This window comes from Lolium rigidum, chromosome 2 (assembly GCF_022539505.1).
Source record: "Lolium rigidum isolate FL_2022 chromosome 2, APGP_CSIRO_Lrig_0.1, whole genome shotgun sequence".
Classification (NCBI taxonomy): domain Eukaryota; kingdom Viridiplantae; phylum Streptophyta; class Magnoliopsida; order Poales; family Poaceae; genus Lolium; species Lolium rigidum.
The window spans coordinates 245,842,407-245,852,599 of NC_061509.1; positions in this window are offsets into that span (position 1 = coordinate 245,842,407).

Consider the following 10,193-nt stretch of genomic DNA (forward strand, 5'->3'; position numbering starts at 1 on the left):
GATTTGTGTACGGTTCTTTGTTTTGAAAAACGAAAGAAGATATCCTCACTAATTAAATCTGGATCCTGAATTCAATCACATAATGAGAAGTTCAGTTCACTAAAAAAAAATGTTGAATTTCCTATCAACTATTAATTGGGAAAAAACTGAATCATATCATCATCATGCAGATCCCAATGCTTGCTGGGTTGTCTGCGAACCTAGACCAATAAGCATCATGAGATCTTTCAACATACTAGGCCACTCCCCCACCAGAATTTCATTCTTGGGATGAAAAAGGAGCTGATACATGTACTCAGCTTTCCAATCCTCAACACGCCGCTGGTAGACAAATAAGGAATGCAACAAAAAAAGCATAAGAAAAGCTGTAAAAAAGAGACAAAAGAGCCATATAGAGAAAAAAGAGACAGCACTACACTTACATCCTGGTTTTTAATATTATCGGCAATCTTATCACCGCCATATGTAGCGCACATTCTTAAAGCATAGAAGCCACACTCATTAGGGCCTTGTCTTGGAGTCTTTGGATATGAACACATGTCGGCAACAACCTCCCATTTGTATATTACCATTATATTTGTTAAAATCTGCAACACCATACACATGTTTAATCAAGGCCACCATCCTACTAATGCTGCAAAAACAAAAACAAAAAATAGTGAATGGTTTGAGCCAGTTAAAAAAACAAAAAAGAGAAACACAAAAAGCTGGGAAGTTCACATGCTACTGACATATCAGTTGACACAAACTATGGATGGTTTCAGCAGTTTAAGAAATTATATATAAAAAATAGCTAGGAAGTTCATATTGTACTAACAAAATCAGTTCACACACAGTGAAAAATGGTTTCGACGGTTGAATCGCATAAAAAAGCTCGGAAGTTCATATTGTACTAACATATCGGTACACACAAAAAAGTTTGAATGGTTGCGGCGGTTAAAACACATAAAAAAAAGCTAGGGAAGTTCACATTATATTAACGAGATGGGTTCACATAAAAATAGTAAAAATGATTGCGGTGAAAAAGTAAACGAAGAAATGATGAAAAGAAAATAACGTACAATCTCAACACGATCCTCGTGGTGCCGACTCCTTGAAGTATGTGCCGGACCGGTATACCTCCTCTTGTCAAGGATGTCCAACGTACCGAGTGTACTTGTTCATAACATAGACGAGTGATGATCATGCATGAAATGAGGGATGATGATACGTTCGGCAACAACCCAAATTTGTTTAGAAAAAAGCACGCATGTAAGCCCTAAAAAAAGGAAGTTCACTACGGCAAAATGAAGAGGTTCGGATTAAAAAGCATACCAACTTTGCTTTCGGCAAATTTTCATTAGGCCGAACATAATGCTTGAACATGTTAGCGACGAGACTTCACATCAAAAGGTGGTCTCGGTAATGGATTACCATTGCTTGTCCCTTAGCTTGAATGGTGCAAAATCAAGCAAGTCTTGCACAAAAAACAAAGGAAAAAACACAACCCAAAAAAAAGAAAGTATACAAAATAAGTATATGCATAAAAAGGTATATGTGAAAAATAAATTTTTATACTGTTGAAAAAACCTACGAGGGATAGTATGAGGTGACATCAAAACACGGGAACCAGATTCAAAAATATATTTCATCCCTGGATCATCCTTCCGAGTAATTGATGATACGATCCATCATGTCGGATTCCAACATTTCACGGCGGCCAAACGGTTTATACATGTATTTGGCATCAATTAAAACGAGGATCATCAAAAGGATTGCTTGAACTTCACCGGGGGGACACTGCACACACATACAAAAGGCAAAAAAAAAATTTTATATAAAACTAGGGAAGTTCACTTAGCATATATAAAAATATGGAACTCTCATAAACGAAAAGAAACAAATAAAGAACTAGGGAAGTTCACTTAGCACATTGTTTTAAGTTCATATGCCACAAAAAATAAATAAACTAAGTAATAAAATAAGTATGAAAAACATACCTTCCATGCGCTTTGATGTACTCCTTGCTTAGAATTAACTCCATCATGCTGCTTGGCCTTGGATAAATGAGGAAACACATATGGTACAAAGTTTGGGACTTCTTCCCTGAACTTATTGGACAATTTAGTAGGCCTTTTATTCGAAAGAACCAGATTTTTAGCACTAGACTGCACAGGCTTCGAGTTTCAAAATCATCACTTGCTAGTCGGAGAACGGCGCCGAACATCCTTTGTAATGGGCTTCGCGATGAGCTGCTTACCAAGCTGAGTGACAAAGTCATCGGAATCATCATCGTCGTCGAGCAAAACTACATCGGCCTTCCCCTTCTCTGCGGTGTCGGGAACCTTTTTGCTAGAAGATTTTACGGTGTTGGAATGCGGCCTACTGGATAATCTTCTTTGTCTTGCTTACAAGACTATCAAAATTCTCTTCGGGAATAATGCGAACTTACGGTGTGAATAGTGAGTCTCAAAAAGTGAGAAATTGTCTTCCTCGATACCAAGAGATGGACTGCATGAAAAGTATACAAAACCGGGAAGTTCACTTGTGTATCAAAAAACAAAAATTACCAAAACGGTGCGGTCAAAAAAACATGTGTTATAGAGCATAGCCGGCGATATATTTTGCGAAAACATAAAAATCATACCGGGATCAACACCTAACACATCTTTCAAATCGATATTGAAGTCTCCACTGTCGGCCGGCTATATAACATGGTCATCCTGATGTTTAGAATGTCTTTTTGAGTGAACAAGCACATGCTTTCGCCATCGTAAGGCTGGAGGATACGAAACATGAAGAACCCGCAATCATGGCTGCAAAAAACAAAAACAAAAACAAAAATGTATTAGTCAAAAAAAAACTGAAGTCAATGTATACAGAATAAAAAAGGCAAAAACAAAGGAAAAAAGGGGAAAAACGCTTACGCAGTTGCCTGTCTTGGAGAATTAACATAGTGAAGCTTGAAGTGGTCGATGGATTTTGGATGAAAATGATCACCCTTTGAATTCCCTGCTAACATCCATAACTTCTTGATACCGAGATGCCATTGTATGTAACGACTTCTTACCATACTGGATCATTAATATCGCGTAACGAATCAAGCAATTCAAAACGCTCTTTCTCAAGGTTCAAAGCAACAACACAAAAGTGACCGAGGAGCTTGTGGTGCGGATGGATCGGGGAGGATCAAAGGTAGCAAAAAGAATCTGCCATTTAGATGATAAAATAAAAAAGGACATGTTAGAAGTATGAAAAAGTACACTATTTTAGTAACATGTAGAACAGGGGAGAAAAAAGTAGGAAGTCCACATGCCATACATAGTGAAGTTCATATGTATAAGAAGAAGAAAAAAGACAACGGTCATTACCACTTTCTTGTGATCCAAACGTTCCAGGAGCATCAACGGCTGAAAATATTACGAACAAGCCGAGAATCCAGATTTCTTTCAAAAATCTGCCTCTGCAAAAATAACAATGAAAACAAAAGGTAAAAAAAACGAGAAAAGTAGGAGAAAAATAAGCACCTACATTAACAAAAAAAATGATAAAAAAGAATGGAAAAATAACTACAAAAATAACTTACAGAACAATTGTAAGGCACCACCATTTTATCGAAATTCTTGTACTTCGACCAAGCAAGTATGTTCCAACGGATACGGTTAGAGAACAAAGAAAACCGTTGGGTTTAAAAGCTTGACAATTTGTCCAGACCGTGCAATCACAATGATCATTCTGAAAAGGGTCTTCTTCTACTGCAGAAAAAAACACAAAGAAAAGAGGACAAAAAAACAAAAATTAAAAAAAAAGAAAACAAAACAAAAAATAAAAAGCCAAAAACCTAAAAAAAACAGATAGAACCTTCTTATGGGATGTTTCCTCAACTTGCAAACGCTTTCGTATACTTCTTTGATTTTAATCATCATAGGTTGGGCAGACGGTGGAGGCGTCGAACATAAACTAGAGTACGCAAAAAATAAGAGAGGACGAGAGAAAATGTAAGAACAACAAGGAAGTTCATATGATGATATTACAGAAGTTCACATATACAAAAAACGTGGTGCGAGAATCTTGGATGTCCGGAAAACCCGGAGTTGATCGATGAAGGGTACCACCAAAAAATATACACACACAAAGATATCGCACCCCCGGTCGAGTCATATACATGCGAGAAATGAAAGCTACGACATGAACTCATGCCGTATTACATAGCATTAAAAAGTGTCTTACATGGAACATGATGCCAAACCAGCAAAAACAAAATACATATACAGAAAGCACCCCACACCACCCCTCCCCCCATAAAAAGAACCAAAAAAACAAAAAGGAAAAGGTTTTAGATAAGAGATATGGGAGGAGTAAAACATAAAAGAAAATAAAAAAACGGGCTAGCATTAGGGGAGGGTGTGTGTGGGGTAGGAGAGCTGTATGTCCCCATTCGAGATATCCTTGCCTAACTCTTGCGGAGATTCTTCAATAGAAGCGCTCAAGTCATCGGTTGATTCTTCAAAGATTGAGCTCGGCTGCTCGATCGAATCGGAGGCATCGCATCCATAGCTATCTCCGGCCTGAAGCTGATTCTTGTCATCATCATCGGCACCGGTCTTTGCGCTCTATATTGGCTTCGGTATCAAGCGGTTCTACCGTGCGGCGGCAATAACTACTTCCTCACGATCATGCGCAAAATCGGACTTACAAACCGTAGCGGTGGTAATACACCAACATCATCGGCAAACTCAGCACATGTTTCGAAACAAGCTGCACCAACGCCGGGTAGTTGGGCGGCATCCTTCGCATCCTTTCCATCACGACATGTTACAAGATCTTCGGGAATTGCACCTTCTTCGGCATGGTGTTCAGCATCTTTGTCGCCGACGAGAATATACAACTTTCTCGGGAAATAAATTCCCCTTTCCAACAACGTCTTCCTCGAGAATAATGATCAGCAACTTTGTCACGGGAACCACCGGAATTACCATCCTTGTCATCTAAAGGAGGAGTTACGGGGGTTGCCGGTCGTACAAAATTATGCTTGACGTAATAACGATCAACGGATGAATTGTCATCATTGTCATCGAGCGAGACCACCTTTCTCAACACATTTATCATTTACCTGCCAACAAACAACAAAAAAAACAGAAGTTCGGATGTAGAAAATGGAGTAGTTCATATACACAAAACAAAAAAAAGCCCACCTATAAAAGAAATAAAAAAGCAAAAATCCAAAAAAGAAAAAATACCTCGGCTACGGGAGGTGATTTATCAAAAACTACATCTCCAACATGGTCACCGAGAAAAAGCTGGAGGACATTGAGGGGTTGGCGGACGAACAAAATCATCATTCGCACGTGCGTCATCACCATCTCCGAACTACGAGATGCATTTTCCTCGGCAATCCTAGCATCTTCTGTAAAAAAATAAGAGAATAGCAAAAACAAAAAGATAAAGGAAGTTCACATGAAAAAACACGAAGTTAACATATATATATAAGCACAAAAAGAAATAAACAAAGAAAGTTCACATAAAGATGGATGGACATAAGTTCAAGAAGGAAAAAAAAATACCTCGGCTTCGACGGTAGTGACCAAGTCTGCATCAACATCTTCACCGAAGCATAAATATTCTTGGAACATTACTGTCAACATTATTATTGCACGATACATTAACACGGCTCTCATACTTGCTTGCACAAAAAGTCTGATTCATACCAAAATCAAGAAAACACTGTGCGCATTAAAGACAAAGCACCCCTCAAGCTATCAAGGAGCGATGTTTCACGCTTTGCTGTTCATCCAATGCTTCAAAGCTGGGGAAAGTACCATCGGCAAGCCGACCTTGAAATTGTTTCACACGATCGAGTTGTAGTCGGAATCGTGCGAGAGAGATACTCAACTTTATGCAACGGTGATCCAATCTCATCAATAACACCGGCAGAAGGCTTCCCATCACTAGTTGAAGCGGACTGGTGCTTGTCTTTCGTGTTGACATCGGCAAGTTGCGAAAATGGCATCTCGCAATGACCTCCGGCGAGGATGTTCATTGGCAATGCCAACATCGAGGCTCGTTGCGATGGGTGCCCTCATTGAGATCAACCATTAGATCTTCCACACGATACCGATATGAATAAGCAATTTGGTTGCGGCCTTTCCATTGCATTGTAATAAAGGAGTTCACTTAGCGAGAAAAAGCTGAAGTTCGAGATGATGCATAAAGTAGTATGAAGATCGAGATAACAATTAAAAAAATATATACAAAACTAGGTAAGTTCACTTGGGATACAAAAAAAAATATTGAGATGCAACATAAAAAATAAAAATAAAAAGACTTAGGAAGTTCACTTGCGATGTAGTATGAAGATCGAGATGCCACATAAAAAAAGGGTTACGAGTTTGAAAAAACTAACCACAATTACTGCCAAACTTGTACTTCATCAACTGCGGTCCACCATTCCTTTCAATGTCCATTTTGTAAATAGCCTTGAGCGGCTTCTCATGCGAGAAAGTTTGCGCGAGGAGTTCGAGTATGCATGACGAGAATGTGGTGGTAAGAAAATCTTGTCAAGATACATAACGGTGGGGATAACGGCACACCCTTCTAACCCGACTGAGGGATATCGGGGTCTTGATATTTAGTAGCAGCTCGTTTCAACTCATCAACAACAAGGTGGCAATAATCCATCTTTGCCATCTTATCATAATCCATGTTCACAAGCATTGCGGCTTCCCTACCGACACGGGTAGCTGAACCGGGACATATGAGCTTGCTAAAAAGAATGGCAAAGAAGACCTTAACGACCAAATCTTCCTTCTCGGGGTCTTCAACAAGATCGGACAACAATTTACGCAGATCTTTAGGCTCTATACTAGCATTGCTTTCGAACCCAAGCTCTTGTTTCAAAAGAGCCAATGACTCGTCATGTCCAGATTCTGCGGGCGGTATAGGAGTATCACCTCCTATAGGAAAACCAAACACATGATGAACAACTTGTCTCTATTAACCTCTAGAACTACTGCCGGATCCACAAGCCAACTTCATGGTAGAAGTGTCAATAGTCTTCATCAAATAACACATGAGAACACGTGATATGTTACCCTCCGGGACCTTTGAAAAACACGGCCAAAACCGGCTTGCTCAACCTTCAATACTGTGATGATCTTTTAACATTGCTTGCGGCCGTACGCACTTCACCGAGAGAACGGCGAATAGTTTGCTTGAAAGCAGCGTCTTCTCACCATCAAGATCTTCAAGCTGCCTTCCTCTTCCTAGCCATGGTTTTCTTTGTCGGCCTTTTCAAAACTTTCTTCGAATCACCTTCCGAAACAACGGGTTTAGAAGGGCACTGGCTTCCTACCAACTTTCTTGACCTGGTATAGAAACCACAAAAAAAATTAATGAGAAAAGGAAGTTCACACCAACATGAACACAGAAGTTCATACTACACTAACCTTGGCGGGAGCTTCAAAGTACGATTCATCGCTAACCACATCCGTACGACTCTTCTTAGCATTGCACTACATAAAATGAGATGCATAGAAAGGGAAGAGTTCAGATTCAATAAACAAAGAAGTTCACGGTGGTACAATTATGTAAAAATGAACAAACAAAATAACCTTGCCAGCGACAACACCATCTTCGGTGGAATGCGGGACATATGTCTCATCGACATCAATCTTACGTTTACGGTGACCAAGACGTGATTTCCCGGGAGATGAAACTCGTTTAGAAGCAGCAGTGGGCTGAACGGTAGCGGCAACGCGAGGGCTGCGCCGCACGGGATTTGTACCATGCACGATGCGACAGATTTAAAAAAATAACAAAAGAGAAGTTCACAATGGTACAACTATGTAAAAGTGGACAAAAAAGGTATTTAACGAGAATAAACAAAAAAGAACATAAAAAAAATAACCTTGTCAGCGACAACATCATCTTGAGTGGTAGGCTGGGAGTATGTCTGCTTGCACGGGATTTCGGCACAGGCGACGGCAGCGACGACGACTTTCGCCAAAGGTGAATTCTCTTTAAACTTCACTGCAAACACCCCTTTCTTTCCTCACTTTAGGAGGAATAGTTTCAACGACACATTCATCACGTGTGCTTTCGGCACCCTCGCCGTCACGTGGAACATCATGGACAACGGCATTACCCTTAGCGAGACTTTGCTTTCGCGAGGTATTTCCGGTAATATGTAGTCAATTTCTCCTGGTGCTTGAGCAAATTTAGCGGCTTGTCTCTCCTTTTCCTTCGCAAAGCTTGTTCTTCAACCATATAATCACTGAGTAACTATTTGAGTACCAACCACAGATTGAGATTGGGTTTCTTCCATCACGGGTGTAGCTTCAAGCTGTTTCGGATTCAAGAACTTGCCGAAGAGGAGTATAATCAAAGACAGGGCTGCCCATGTTACCCTTCTCCACGAGCGGGAGTCCTATCAAAAACGGGGATATCTAAGAACCGCGGTACACTTTGTCGAGAAGAATATGCGGCAAAATCCTGGTTCGGCAAATCCGAGAGATTCTCTTATAGTACGGTCAGTTGCATAAACACAAAACAAAAACACAAAAAAGGACATGTAAACAAAAAAAGATTGTATGCATTGCGAGAAAAAGGAAGTTCACTAGAAAATGTTTGTGAGGTTCACATATGTATGTTGCTAACTCTGAATCATCGGCATCATCTGTCACATTAGAAGGTAGATTCCCCAACCCGAGAAAACACGGCATCACCACAATCATCAACATGATCAAAAACCTTGCCTAAAAAAACAATAAACAAAAAAAAAACAAAAAAAGTTCACTATCAAACACATAAAAAAAAAGAACAAATGTTCGGACTTATACTTCCTATGTACGGCAAAAATGTTAATTTCATGATTCACTTAAAAAAACAGCCTATACATGAAAAGAAAGATTATAAATACGAGAGAATGAACATAATTAATATAGTGAGTTCATTTAAATGACAAGTAATTCATAACATGTCCTATATAGAAAACACATAAATAGACACAACAAATAAATGGTGACCACGGGGAATTATAACACAGATCAAAAGCCTACAGAAGCAAACCCTAGCACACAAAAAAAAAGTGGTCAAATCATAGGACAGAACAGACAAAACATTACAAATAATATGTTTATTTCATTGTTGACAACGCAAAAAAAACATGAATTTACAAAACCGAAAACAAACCTCCACCACCGGTCGGAGAATCCTTATCCATCACCGAGAAAAATAGAAAAGAGGGACGGACTCCCAACCCAAAATTTGAAGACGAGCAGCCCGTGCGGGACGAAGTAGAACCACCGCGAGACGAATCGGAAGGAGCGGCCGGAGTTCCAACCGCCGGCCGAACGGGGAAATATCGCCGGCAAACACCGAAGACGGCGGGGACGAGGTAGCTGCAGCGGACCTAGGGTTTAGAACAAAGGGGAAATGGTGGGTTTCGAGTAGAAAAAAGGAATAAGAACAAGGGACGGGGGAGAGGAAAACCATGCGGGAGGCGGCGGTTACCTAGAGCGCCGCCGCCATTGCGGAGAGGATGGAGCGGTTTGGATGGTCGTACGCGAGTGGGAAGTGGGGAGAGAGAGAGACGAAGGCACGGACAAGCGGAGTAAAAAGGGGGGTTGGGAAATAGCGCAAGAAATAAGCGCAATAAAAAAAAGAGGCAACAATAATAAAAAAACACTAAACGTTACCTATGTCGGTCGGATAGAAACGACGGGAAGTTCACATGAAGCTGCATTTGCGATTCACTTTATGTGAAAAAAGGAAAAATTATATGGTGGGGGGTCAAAACGCACCGACCACACAACCATTACGAAGTGCACTTAATAAAACGAGTCGGGAGTTCACTCAATTGAAAAAAAGTATTTGACTATGTTTTAAAACCATTTATTGATTTCCTAAAAATGGCGGATGGGAGTTCCCCACAAACAATACAGTGCACTTCGAAACCGCAAGGAGTTCACTCGTTTTAAAAAAGGTATTTTACTCTGTTTTTAACATTTGTTAAATTCCTTTTATTCATTTCGAGTATGGGGGGGGGTCCCCCCCAGCCCCCCTCCCTCCCTAACTAATTAATTTTATTCCATGCTAGCCCAGAGCTCGGTTTTGTACATTAATGAGAAGTTCATGACTTACTAACGAGAGAAATACATATATGCTCAATGTAGATTTACATGAAAAACGGTCGAGGAGTTCACTCAACTTAAAAA